Source organism: Hippopotamus amphibius, chromosome 2, assembly GCF_030028045.1.
Source record: "Hippopotamus amphibius kiboko isolate mHipAmp2 chromosome 2, mHipAmp2.hap2, whole genome shotgun sequence".
NCBI lineage: Eukaryota > Metazoa > Chordata > Mammalia > Artiodactyla > Hippopotamidae > Hippopotamus > Hippopotamus amphibius.
In genome coordinates, this window is record NC_080187.1 from 22,637,979 (window position 1) to 22,653,090 (window position 15,112).

The window sequence follows — 15,112 nt, forward strand, 5'->3', positions numbered from 1 at the left end:
TTGCTGCCCAGTGCTTGGGACCTGGTTCTTTCATCTCGGCTCCCACTGCCCAAAGGGGTTCAGGGCTCATCTTCGTGGGACAAATGGGCTGGAGAGGAAAAGGTGAAGGATCCACATCTGGGCTCACCACCCTGGGACCACTCAGAGGACAGGGAAGCAGCTTTGTCCATCTGGGGCTTGGTCAACCTGAGTCACTTGAGCTGCCCACCTGGCAGAGAAAATAGGTAGGAAGAGAAACAGCTCAGGGGAGCAGAGGAGGAAGTTCACGCACTGTGGTTGTGATGCTGTTGGTTTTTCACCGTCAGGGCTAATAACCAGGTGCACTTATGAGGTGTCCACATTTTCATAACCTCAGCCCAGGCCACATCTCCTGTTAATGGGGTGAGGGCCTTGTCTAAAGCCAGGACAGAGTCAGGGTTAAGATCTGTGCAGCAGCTCTTTCACCAGCGGTGCCCACAAGAGGAAACCTCAGCAGTCCTCCCTCCTGCTCAACCCTTGGTGGCTTCTCAGTTCTCAGCTGGGTCCCCAAGCTCCCTGTCCTCCCTATGCTGTGGGTGCTCCCTTCCCCACTCCCAGCTCCATCAGATGTCACCACCACTCACCCTGTGCCTTACTTAGAGCTCGAGTGTAGGGGGACGTCTCCCCAGCTTCCTCCCCCAGAAGGCCAGCTCATAGACCCTCTTCTCTTTAATGACTGTATTGATCTATGTGAAAGAGAAATAGGGTCACAAAACCAACACCTCTAAGAGAGTTACAAAACTGATCATTTTCCTATGATTAAAAAAGATACATGCACCCCTATGGTCATAACAGTACTATTTATAGTAGCCAAGACATGGAGACAACCTAAATGTCTATGCACAGATGAATGGGTAAAGAAGATGTGGTACATACATACACATGGAATATTACTCAGCCATAAAAAAGAATGAAATAATGCCATTTGCAGCAACACAGATGGACCTAGAGATTATTATACTAAGTGAAGTAAGTCAGACAGAGACAAATATCATGTGATATCACTTATATGTGAAATCTAAAATATGACACAAATGAACTTATCTATGGAACAGATACAGACTCACAGACATAGAGAACAGACTTGTGGTTGCCAAGGGGAAGGAGGGTGGGAGGGATGAATTGGGAGTTTAGGATTAGCGGTTATAAACTATCATATATAGAATGGAAAAACAGGGTCCTACTGTACAGCACAGGGAACTATATTCAATATCCTGAGATAAACCATAATAGAAAAGAATATGAAAAAGAATGTATATAAAATAATGTGTATAACTGAATCACTTTGTTGTAGAGCAGAAACTAACACAACATTTTACATCAACTGTAATTCAAAAAATAAATTTAAAAATGAAATAAAAGTTTGACATACAAAGCAAAAAACAAAAACAAAAACTGATGGTTTTTACCACTCTAGTGCCTGATCCGCATTCTTTCATTCCTTCATTCATTTATCCACTCAGTGAGTATTTATTGAGCACCTGCTGTGTACCAGGGAGCAGCCGAGGCCCTGGGGATTCAGCAGTGAAGCTCAGACACAGACCTGCCTCTGCTCTCGCAGAGTTCCTGACTCCCTGAGCCAATCCCAGGAGCCAGGGGGTGGGGTGGGGGGCGGAGGTCGTGCCTCCGATGTCCAGGTCTTACAAATGAGCCCACTGTGGTCACTGCTCTCAAAGCCTGCATTTAGGCCAGAAACAGGACTAGACAGCCTGAGCAGTTGACCTGGAGCAGCTAGAAGCAGTGAGGCCGTCGATGTGCTGGTTAGTCCTGGTGGTTGAAGGAAGCCACAAGTCCGAGCCGAAGGAATAGGAGCCTGGGTCAGGTCTAAGGGCTGTAAAGTGAGCCTGGGAATTAGGAAGAGGTCAGGAGGGAGAGTGCAGTGGAGGCAGATGCTAGAGGGTCTAGATTAGAGAAAGGCAAGGGTGCTGGGAGTTGGCGGAGTGGCAGGAAATGGGGCGTTTAATAACGGTTATGACGACAACAGTACTTGCCTTCAAGAGTGTGAAGGGCTTCCTGTGTCTATGCCAGGCACCATGCTACGCACTTGACCTCTTCAGTCCCACGTTAAGTGGGGCTGGGCTGGACTACTGCTCTGTAGCATAGAAAGGAATCCACCAAACATCCTCTTCCTAGACCCCGGCCAAAAGTTAAGACCAAGTGAGCCCTCCTCCCCCACCCCTTGCCCCCTTCAAGCTCTTCCTAGCATCTACCTCCATCTAGGAAGATGACACTTAATCAGAGGTAAAGATGAAATGAAGGCAGATCAACAGTCCCCTCACTCCAAGTGGAGAACTAGCATCACTGAGCAACTCACCTCTTTACTAAACCTTTGTGCATTCCAGGAATGACCCTCTTTGGGCATCGCCTTGCCAAAGGACACAGGTTCAAGTGTCCCAGGCCAGGCAGGTAATGCAAGTGAGTTTGTGTGAAGAAAAACCGACCTCAGTCCTCGGAGGGAAACTGAGGTCATCTGGAGGGTGCTTCCTTTCAAAGCATGAAACCCAGTGGCCAGATCTTCTGTATTTTTTCCAACAGAAGATAGCAATGCAGATTTTAATAGGAAATCTCTAAATTGTTAAGTGTTGATGAATACTTAAATACAAAAATTAAAATAGACAAGCAATACCTCTCTGCGACTTGCATTATACAAAGGAAATTGAACACATCTGAGAGTCAGCCACGCTGCCTTGAAACTTATCGGCGATATCAAAACTGAATTCAGAGTCCCTGGAACACCTTCTCCAAGGAGTTAAATCCTCCCACAGAGATGGTAGTACCTTCAGGCATTGTGTGAGCACTACTGTTACCAAAACTCTAAAGCAGCTTCACAATTCCACTCTCTGCTGACTCAGGGAGCGGGGAGGGGAGGGGTGAGAAAACACAAGGGGAGGGGAGAAGATGTAAGATTTGGGGGGAGGGGTGCTACTGTGTCCTGGGCCTGTTTATGCTCTGGAGACCTTATCTTGTTTAATCCTCACAGTTTGTAGGGTAAGTACTTTTCCTACCTTCCAGAAGTAAAACCTTTCCTAAGATCACTCAGGGCCAGAGTCTATAGGAAGGAGTCCTTGCTCTTTCCAGTATATTCTGTGGAATTGACTGTTGGGACGTCTGGGCCCATGGCCTCAGGGGAGCTGATGCAGCCAAGCTCTTGCTCCGTGTGCCCCACTGGCCTTGCTCAATGCTGTGGCGCTAAAGCACACACAGACAGCTGGGGCACCAGACAGCTGGGGCCGAAGGGATGGAAAGAGCAGAGGGGTTATCCTCAGTCCCCACTGCATCCTTGCTTCTCCCACAAGCATCCCTCACATGCATCTATCAAACACTGGCCTTCTGGGACCTACCTGGTAGTCCAGTGGTTAAGACTCTGTGCTTCCACTGCAGGGGGCCCCAGGTTCGATCCCTAGTTGGGGAGCTAAGGTCCTGTGTGTCGCGTGGAGTGGCCAAAAACAAAAACAAAAACAGAAAAACTTGCTTTCTGCCCCGAACTGTTTTTGGAAGGCTGAGACAATCTAGAAGCGACTGAGGCTCCCGTTTCTCCCTGCAGAGATCACTGAGTCATAGGGAGACGAGGGCCACCAGAAAACATTGGGTTGAGGACATGTCTAAAGAAACTTGCTTCCAAGTGCAAGGTGAGATGGCTCAGATTTGCCCCACCACAAAGACAGAATTGGAGAAAGTTTCCTCAGGGCTGGGGAAAGCCCTGTGAGCAGGGGTATTGGACCTCCTCTGCAGGAAAGAGACCTCGGGGAGGAAGCCAAGGGCCAGAATTGCTCATTGAGTCCCATTCAAAGCCACACATCTCCAACACGATTCAGTAATAAAAAAGGAACAAAACGTATACATGAGACAGCGTTCATGAACTTCAAAGACATTATGTTAAGTGAAGGAAACCAGACACAAAAGATCACTTATTGAATGATTCCATCGTTAAAAAATGTCCAGAAATGGCCCGTCCATGGGGACAGAAAGTAGATTAGTGGTTGTCTGGGGATTAACTGTAAATGGATATGAGAGATCTTCTTGGGGTGATGGCAATGTTTAAAATGGGATCGTGCTGTTGGTTACGCAACTTAGTAAAATTGCTGGTGAATTTTATGGTATCTAAACACACACACACACACACACACACACACACACCCCGTGGAGAAGCCAGGAACACAGCACCTTTGATACAAGGCCAAAGAGGAAATTAACTCACACACAGATAGGGTCTGTTTCCCAGAGGTGCTACTTTCTCATCAAACCTGATTGGTTAGAATGACAGTTTGTAACCTCAAACTCACAAAAGTGGTTTGTGATAAAGACACTGGAAGAAGGGTGCTAAGTTTGGTTACAGACCCTATGTGATTACGGACAGGACTTGCAGGAAGAAAGCTGACCCAACCTCAGACTGACTGGGGAAAATAGTCCCATCCACAAGCACATCACACTAGAGTCCTCCCTGGGCTTGCAGCCCACTGTGGGTGGCTGACGGTGCTTTCAGTAGAGGAAAGGGTTGGGACTTTACCATTTTCACAATGGTTCAGTGAAGAAGCGGAGGTGAGTTTGGGAACAAAAGAGTTAAATCTTTCCTTGGAAGAGAGACAGAAGGACACGGAGAGGGGGTGGAGGAAGAGGAGGCGGGGTGGTGAAAAGAAATAGGATTCTGGATGATTTCAGCTTTTACTCACTTACTAGGTATGTGACTTTATGTCACGCAAAATGAAAATGTCTCTTAACCTCTCTAAGCCTCAGTTTACCCATCTGTAATCAAATCTATCTCAGAGGATTATTTCGAGGCTTAAATGAGATCGTGCATGTCAGGCACTTAGTGTGATATCTCACAGATGGGTGCTTCATGCATTTATTTCAACCAGCTAATGCTTTTCTGAGCATATACGATGTATTAGGCAGTGAAGCGACATCGGCAGATACATAAACCAACAACGTAATTTCATAGGGATAAGTGCTCTGAAAAAAGTAAAACAATAGCGGAAAAGAGAATAACTGAGCGGGGCGGGGCAGAGGATGGGTGATTTTTAAATAGCCATGGCAGAGATGAGACCTCAGAGCAAAAATCTAAATAATGAGAAGGATCCAACTATGCAAGGCTCTGGGAGGAATATTCCAGACGGAGAGAACAGCAACACAAAGCTCCTGAAATGAGACTGACTTTGGTCAGAGCCAGGACTTAGGGCGAGGTGAGGGAGGGGATCACTCTCTGGGTCAAGCAGGTGCAGGATGAGATCCTGTCTTCATTTTACATGTTGTTATTTTGTCCATCATGAATTGGGCGGGGGTGGGGGGGGGGCGGCGCGTTGATTTTGACTTTTTAAAAGTTTTGCATTAACATAGTATTTATTGCAATGACTAAGGTTTAGTCACCCTTAAATTTTTTTACCAAGATGAGTGCTTCACTTACCTCCGCCTCGTCCTGGTCCTGTGTGGAGAAAGAAACGGGATAGAATGTAGCTGTATGGATGTTGATGTTACCGGTGGGGATACGTTCCATAAAAGCTGGGATGGTCCAGTGGGCAAGGCCTATGAATCTGTGATCCCATGATGTGAGCATGAGGTTAGGGTTATTGCAAAACAGTCTAATGATAAATAGCTCTCAGTTTGCCTGTTTTTGGAAAACGCAAGAGCCTAGATTCTATTCAGAAGTGTTTGCCAGTTTATGCTCAGATCCCCTGAGATTCCAAGTCCTTCCCCTCTCCCCACTCCTCTGAGGACACATGTGTTAAGGGGATGCACCAGAGTCTCCCCCAGATCCCTCCAGGAAGGGAGAGAATTCTGGGGCACCTCCAGCCAGTCCCTCCAGGGCCCAACCCTATGCTACTGTCACTACTCTTCTCCAGCCCAAGTGACCTCTCTATTCTACAGAGTTCTCTTGAGAATAAGAAGATGCGTGTAAACTGCAAAGCTCCCACAAACACTCATCTGCTGGCTCTTGTGAGACCTCAGGCCTCTCTGATACCATTGGAAGAAAACCCTTCCCTCCCCTGTTCTGCCAGCTCCTCAGGAGGACCAGCCTGGGGTGTTCACAAAATTGTGGTCCCCAAGGGAGCTTTGCTTTTTCAGGTTTACAGAGCCTTCTGTGGGAGATCTAGGCCACATCTCATTTTTGCCAGTTGCCTCTTGCCTCATTTACTTTCTCTTTGTAGGGACTAGAGAGAAGCAGCTTTCTTCCCTCTTAGTTTTCAGTAAATTTCAGGGCTCCTAGGAGCCTTTATGCAAATAGGCCCCCAGTGGCCTACTGAGATGCCTTACCCTCCCCTCCCCTTCATCCCTCCCTCCCTCCCTTGCTTCTTCTCTCTCTCCTTTAACAGATATATTTTTGACTATGCATATCACCCTACTGGGGACACAAGGATGAATAAGACAGACATGTCCCCTGCCATACTGAGCTCTCGATCTGGTCAGAGAGATGGATGAAGCAATTACAATATGTTTGTTATGATGATGGAGGTGTGCGGTGCTGTAAATATTCATAGATGAGATGGAAAAATCTAGAGACTCTGTTCTTTTAAAACATGGGAATGAGGATCAGAGAAGGAAAAAGTAGTGTCCTCAGTCACGTGATCCCAGAACTCTGGTTCTCTCCTTTCCAGACTCATACTGTTTCAGTCCTCTTACTGAATAATAAAGAACTCACTTTGGGGCCCAGAAAATCTCTAAAGGGGGAGGAGGTCAAGGTGTGTGACATAAAGCCGAGGGGTTTATTGGGAAGCATTGAGCAGACAGCAGGCCGCCTTTCCCACACACCTGGTTGGCGCAGCCCTGGGCTCACCCTTACTCCACAGCCCCTGGGATGGCCCGTCTGCTGGACAGAGAATCCTAGTCCTGGCTGGGGCCCTCATGCATCTTCTTGCTTTTTCTTTTCATGCTGCCTGTGCCGACTCCACTTCTATGTGTAATGCTTAGTCTGCACGGTATTGGTTTTCTACAAGTTGCTTCCATTACATGGGGAGACCGGAAGTCTGTGACAGGCACTAAAAGCAAGCAGTGTATCCATATTAAGAAGTCAAGGGCTTCCTAGGTGGCACAGTGGTTGAGAATCCGCCTGCCAATGCAGGGGACACGGGTTCCATCCCTGCTCCAGGAAGATCCCACGTGCCACGGAGCAACAAAGCCCTTGCACCACAACTACTGAGTCTGCGCTTTAGAGCCCATGAGTCACAACTATTGAGCCCATGTGCTGCAACTACTGAAACCCACGTGCCTAGAGCCTGTGCTCTGCCACAAGAGAAGCCACAGCAATGAGGAGCCCGCGCACCACAATGAAGAGTAGCTCCCACTCACCACAACTAAAGAAAGCCCGCACATAGCAAAGAAGACCCTACAGCCAATAAAATAAATTAAATAAATAAATAAATTTATAAAAAAAAAAGAAGTCAAATAGTTTCTTCTTTTTTTTTTAATTGATTTTATTATTATTATTTTTACTTTTGGCTGTTGTTGCTGTGCGTGGGCTTTCTCCAGTTGTGGCGAGCAAGGGTTACTCTTTGTCGCAGTGTGCAGGCTTCTCACTGTGGTGGCTTCTCTTCCAGAGCACAGGCTCCAGGTGCATGGGCTTCAGTAGTTGTAGCACGTGGGCTCAGTGGTTGTGGCACACGGGCTTCGTTGCTCCGTGGCATGTGGGATCTTCCTGGACCAGGGCTCGAACCCCTGTCCCCTGCATTGGCAGGAAGATTCTTAACCACAGAGTCGCTAGGGAAGCCCCTCAAATAGTTTCTTAAACTCCTCAAACTGGCCATTCCCATGTGGAACTTGCCCTCAGCTGCACAGGGTAGCTTTCACAGGTTTCGAGAAAGACCTGAGATGTCTTGTCATTTCTGCCTCAATACCTTCTATTTCCATGAGCTTTTTGCACAGGCACCCCAGACCGCTGTGGACACATAAACATGTGACTTAACAGCTGACCCTGTGCTCAACCTGTCTTGAATGGTCTAATCTTAAGCAGCTTCCCTCCCCGCAAAGCAGTTGTTAACAGGGCTTCCAGCCTGAGCTCAGGCGTGTAGGTCTAGCAAACGGACTGACCAGGAAAAGATAAAGGGCTTTCTTCTCCCATACCCAGAGGATGGACAAGGCTGCCAAGGGAAAGAAGCCAAGACATGTACTCCCCAGAGGCGGGGTTATTTAAAGCTTCCCAGAACCTTTCTGAGCTAGAATAATCTTTTTCCTTCCTTAAATTGTTCAAGCAGAGGTGAAAGCCGAGAGCAGGTGGCTGGCTGCTTTGGAAATCAAGACGACCTGGAAATACAGGCAGAACTTTTTGACTGTAGAGTCACTTTTGGTTTCCTCATCACCTCAGGCTCTCTAGGGTGGCCTGGTGATTTCCTGGTGCTCTTCTGAACTGACTCAATCTTGCATTGCACACAAGTCTGGCAAGTAAACGGGACCACTTGCTTGGCTGGGTTTGAGGGACAAGCCAAACAGACATAGAGGCCAGAGTTCAACCACACTGTACAGAATCTTCCCTAGCTTGCACCAGGGAAACGTAAAAAATTCATTCTATTGTGACAGTTTGAGCAATTAACATTCCTGAGGGAATATTTAAATGCAAAGTGTACCTGCCAACTATGGCCGCCTAAGGGGAGGAATGTGGGAAAATCAAACCTGGTCACAAACAACTTGTGCGAAGAGTTTTATTCCTAAGGAATCAACAATTAACATATCGTTTTGGTAAAACAATGTCCCGTAAAGCAGAAGTTATTAATCCTGACTGCACATTGGAATCATGTGGGGCGAAAGTGAGGGTGGATAGGTAGGGATTTGAAAAATGCTGACGTCTGGGCTCCACTCCAGAGATGATGTCTTAAATGCTCCGGGGCAGGGTGGGGCATCAGTACAATTGGCCCTTGGTATCCGCAGGGGATTGGATACAGTACCTTCCTCCAGTACCAAAATCTGTGGATGCTCAAGTCCGGTAGATAAAATGGCATAGTGTTTGCATGTAACTGACGGCACACCCTCTTGTATATTTAAACCACCTCTAGAATCAATACCTGATACAACGTAAATGCAAAGTAAATACAATGTAAATGCTGTGTAAATAGTTGCCAGCAAATTCAAATTTTGTTTTTTGGAACTGGCTGGAATTTTTTTTGCCACATATTTTTGATCCATGATTTGTTGAATCCAAGGATGTGGAACCCACGGATACAGAGTTTTAAAAGCTCCCCAGGTGAGTCTTAGGTGCAGTCCTAAGGGGACTCTATTCACACTCAGCCACCCCAGGTAGCTACCCCAGCCCAGAAAAAAGAAAAAAAAAAAAAAAACATTAAGTGGCACTAAATGAAACCAGCTCACAAGTCCACTGAAGGTAGTAGGATAGTTCAGTTAGTCTAAAGTGAAGCCAACCACATCTGCAGAAGGAATGGACTTGTTGACTTCAGCTTTACTTTTTCCCTCAGAGTAGCCAAGCATTTTCTCCAAATGGCTAGATGAAATATCCTATACTTTCTCCACTGATTCCACATTTTTGTTATCTATTAATATTCCAGTATAATTGGGACTTTTCTGAAGTCTCTGTTCTAGTTCATTAATCTACTTATTTCTGCATCAATCTCACATGGTTTTACTTACATTAGGGTTATCATTCCTAATATTTAATAATTTACCCTGATTACAAAAGTAATAACAGTGACGTATTCTCCAGAAATAGCCACTGTTAAAGTTACTCATATTTAGTAAGCAGTTGCCCTTGGTCAATCACACTTCTACGTGGCAACTTGTTTCATCTCCACAGCCCTATGAGTTACATACCGTTGTTAGCCCCATTTTACAGAAAAGGACACTGGGGCGTGGAAACGTTAAATAGCTCTCCTGAGGTTACCCAGTTTATATATGGCAGAGATGGGATGTAACACATGCAATGTGATTCCAAAGCTCTTATCATGCTATATATATCTCACAAATTATTCAATCTCATTCTTTGTGTCTCTTTCTATACACTGTATATTATATAATATATAATCTTAATATAATTATAAATATTATTATATAAATAAATACACACATGCAAACATAAATAAAAATATAAATGTGTATAATATAATTATATAATATATATATTATATATAATATAATGTGTGTATATGTATACAGGATGTAAGTTTTTTTTAATTTATTTGATTGAAGTATAGTTGATATACAATGTTGTGTTAATTTATGCTGTACAGCAAAGTGATTCAGTTATACATATATACACATTCTTTTTTGTATTCTTTTTCATTGTGGTTTATCACAGGATACTAAATATAGTTCCCTGTGCTATATAGCAGGACCTTGTTTTTTATCCATCCTATAAATGATAGTTTGCATCTGCTAATCCCAAACTCCCAATCCATCCCTCTCCTACCCCCCTCCCCTTTGGTAACCACAAGTCTGTTCTCTGTGTAGGTGAGTCTCTTCGTGTTTTGTAGATAAGTTCATTTGTGCCATAGTTTAGATTCCACATATAAGCGATATCACATGATATGTGGCTTTGTCTTTTTGACTTACTTCACTTTGTATGATCATCTCTAAGTCCATCCATGTTGCTGCAATGGCATTATTGCATTCTTTTTGATGGCTGAGTAGTATTCCACTGCATGTATAAAGGTGTGTTATATTTTTAAAGGAAATACTTTACATACTCTTTTTGGAGCTCATTCCCACTCTCCCCCCCCCCCCCCCCCATGATGTATTTGGGGCACTTTTGCGAGGAGTCTATAGAGAACTACCCCTGATCTCTGAGAGGCATGTTTGTGGTCACATGCTCAGGCTTTTAGAGTGAGGCTAACAGGATTCAAGTACCAGCTCCACTCTCTGGCCTTGTGGCCTTGGGAAGATTCATGAAACTTCCCTAAGTCCGACTCTTCAATTTAAAAAATATAAATAATGGTGATATTATCACCTCTCATTTTGTAATATTTAGACGATAATAAGTGCTTATGTTGGCTCATTTATAAGTTGGGTAACCTTGAGCAAGTTCCTTAATCTCTCCAGGCCACAGTTTCCACTTCTGTACAAAGGGGATAGTAATGGTGACTTGCTCCTAGGGAAGATGAAATGGGTTGCTACATGGATGAGTGCCTGACACAGGATAGGTACTTACTAAATATTAGTTCTAAGAATTAAAGGAGATGAATCCTGAGTTAGCCAGGGTCTAGTACTTGAAAAAAAAAAAAAGATAGATATCCTGTGTTTATGTTAGAGACTCACTCTTGCTGAGGCAGCTGTCCTAGAATTTCCCCCACTTGATGCAGCCTTAAAAATATCTATCCTAGTTTTCAGTTTTCTGATTCTATAGTTAATTTCTCTTCATCATTACTGATTTTTGTGAGTTTGTCTCTCTGTCTCTTTCACAATGAGGCGTCCTACTTTCAAGAATCATTGCTGCAATGAGACTCTTCCTTTGGATGTGTTGAGAAAAAAATATGCTGGTAAGTGCCAGTTTTAAAATGTCCAGTCCTATACTTATTAAATCTTTTGTACTGGTATTTAATTTTAAAAATATGTGTGAATCTAACAGTTTTGGAGAAGGAAGTGCTAAAACTTCCTCCAAAAATGGTTTTATCTGTTTCTCCCCTAGGTCTGTCAGTTGCGGCTTTATATATTTTACAGCTAGTTGTGTATATCTTTGTAATTGTTATGTCATTTTGGTCTACTATCCTTGTACCATTGTATGACACCATTGTTCTTTCCCCTTAGTCTATTTTTGGGGCGGGGTGTGGATGAAGAATTTACAATCTATTTTTGCCTAAAGTTAAACAGCTACTCCCGCTTTCTTTCAGTTCTAATGATCTGATGTGGCCCTCATTGTCAGCTCATTTTTAGTCTCTTTATACCTTTTAAAATTATCCATGTCTTCTCCCCAAATAAGTCACATATCTTAGCACATTTCACATCCCTGTGGTCCAGCCTTCTCTCCCACCAGGCTGGTCCTCTCCAGTTTTAGTTATGCATTGTCATGGACACACTTTTTGGTTTTAAAATGTTTTGTCATTATTTACTTAGGCAGCAATAAGGTTAAAGTTATTTACTTACCTTATCCCTCAAGTGGCATTGCTTCTTCCTCATAACATCTGTTAATGCTTTTATGCTGTTGCGTTGCTAATTCCTCCTCTGTATTTCTGAGGACATCTATAATGCTTAATGTGAATATTTATTTTGCTGGTCATTTAATTCTGCTCTGATGTTGGCTCTCTATCATTTTTATTTTATAGTGCTTTTGCTCCTCAGATGTCTCTTTCTCTTTTTTTTTTTTCTCTTGTGATCTCATCTTCCCTGTGTCCGTTGGCTACCTTGGTTGATCAAGTGTCCACAGGGAGGGGTGGAATCCTGATCACTGTCTTCTCCAGATGAGGGGGACAGTAGCCTCTGGCAGGCTCAATTCCTCTATGTCAGCGTGCCCTGCAGTACCCCAAGAAATCTCACTTCTTAGGCATCTTTTTTTTTTTTTTGGGCACACGGGCTTAGTTGCTCCGCGGCATGTGGGATCTTCCTGGAGCTGGGATCGAACCCGTGACCTCTGCATTGGCAGGCGGATTCTTAACCACTGTGCCACCTAGGAAGCCCCTTCTTAGGCATCTTTAAACCACTTTATCTAGGCATGGATCTTTTGCAGAGGTGATGTCCTAGGTTGTAATATCCTAGTCACAGGTGGGGGAGCACAGGATAATGGCCACAGCTAGTCAATTTTCTTAATATGTATGAGAGTTGGATGTTTTTGTTTATTTTAATGGATATAGGCTCGAAGGGATCTTGGAAATGTGCATGTAAGCTACCCCCCTTTCCCATGAGTGTTCATCTGGTATATTTTTAACTTATTAACTTTCTTGTACATTCTATTTTTAATGTGATCTTAGGTCAGCTGAGATCATTACTGGGTGGTGGTATTGTTTTTCCAATTGGTATGATTTCTTTAATCCCATATTCAGTGGGAGGTCTGATGTCCTTTCCCACAGATTCCTGGAAATTTATTAACTCCTGGTTATTTCTGGCTCTGAGTTCAAGTTCCAGCTCCCTGAGTTCTCTTGCTCTCCCTTGCATCCGACCTCCTCAAGCCATTCTCTCTTGTCTATTCCCTAAGTCAGCTCCTGCTCTATGATTCTTTGCCCTGCAGCTGCCCTCAAAAGACTTCCCCAGGCTTTATAAAAATACATGGTCAGACTTCCCTGGTCCAGTGGTTGAGACTCTGTGCTCCCCATACAGGGGGCACGGGTTCAATCCCTGGTTGGGGAAGATCCCACGTGCGTGGTGGCACGGCCAATAAATAAATAAATGTATAAACAAATAAAATCAAAAGAGAAAATAAAATAAAATAAAGCCCTATGGTTGTTATCCTACCTATATATTTAAATAAATATAAATAAATAAATAAATAGTATGGTCAACTTGTCCAAGGGTTTGAGGTGATCGGGATGGGAGTTATATAGTCCGCTTCCCAATCCCAATCCTCTTCCTGCTTCTGAAGGTTCTGGGTCCTTTTTTCTTAGAATCCCCCTCCCAGCTCAATTCCCCTTATCCTACCAGGCCTAAGAATGACAATAATATGAATAATCATAAGAGTAAACATAAATAGAATTGATTATGTTCCAGGTGCTTCTAAAGTCCTTTAAATAGACTAATCATTTTATCTTTACCACAATCTTGTGAAAAAACTAGTAAGATTAGCCACATTGTACAGATTAAGAAACCTAATCATATCTAATGTGCTCTGCTTAAAAATGGGCCATTCAAAGAATTGACAGGCTTTGAAATTCTGTTTATTCTATCTCTCCCCACTAGTTTCTGGGAGGTAAATTGAGAAGTATGGAGATTCACTTCTTCAAAGAGATCCATGGTGCCTGCTCTTTTGAAAGACAAGCACAGATACAGTCAATGAAGTTTTAGATAACTGCATGATGACAGCTGGGGTCACCCTGCTCACAGGATTTATTGTAATCTAAAAATCTCCATTTCAGGGACTTCCCTGGTGGTCCAGTGGTTAGGACTCCACGCTTCCACCGCAGGGGGCACGGGTTCAGTCCCTGGTTGGGGAACTAAGATCCTGCATGCCACACGGCCAAAAAGAGAAAAGAAAAGAAAAGAAAAATTCCCAATTTCATAACTTGTAGAAATCCATGAACTTCTTTCAATTTTTGCAAGTGTTCAGGGAACTGACCTACTCATGGTTCCCTCTGCTCTAAGATCACATTTCTGCTGAATCCATTTAGATTGTGGACCATCCTACGACAATACGTAGACATAGACGTGAACACAGCTGCTTTCCTCCCCGCTCCCCTCCTTACTTATATGCTCTTCATTCCAGGGGCTTATGACACCCAGAACTTGGAGAGATGGTGGTGTTTTTGTCAAAACAATACTAACCACCCAGCTTTGAATATTAGGTATCCTCTTAAGAGTCCATTTAGCTTTCCCACCACTGGGGATTTTAGTGTATCGCTAGCCTCTGCCTTTCTTCTCTTCCTATCTTGTTTCTGTCCTCTCCTCTTAGAAGTCTAAAATAGTTCCTCTCATTCTTATAAAGCCATGGGACTCTCTCTTTACACTTCAGGACCAGGCCGTCCAATCTGAGAAGCAATGTTATCTGTTTAAATGGACTGTGAAATATTTTTTAAAACAAAGAGTTGCTCCCTCTCTAAGACAAATTTTGGGTCCACTTGTTGAGATCATTTAAAATATCTATATAACACAGACACGCAGACATAGAGAATGGACTTGAGGACATGGCGGGGGGTGGGGAAGCTGGGACGAAGCGAGAGTCGCATTGACATATACACACTACCAAATGTACAACAGATAGCTAGTGGGAAGTTGCTGCAGAGCACAGCGAGATCAGCTCGATGCTTTGTGAAGACCTAAGGGGTGGTATAGGGAGGGTGGGAGGGGGGCTCAAGAGGGAGGGGATATGGGGATATCTGTATACATAGAGCTGATTCACTTTGTTGTACAGCAGAAACTCATACAACATTGTAAATTAGACTCCAATAAAGATGAAAAAATTATTATAAAATAATCTATATGACGTTCCCCCTCTGTTACAGGAAAATAAAGATTTGATAACTTTGGACAAATTTATAACTCTTGAGTCACAGCATGGGTTCCTTTGCCCTGCTCTAGGCAG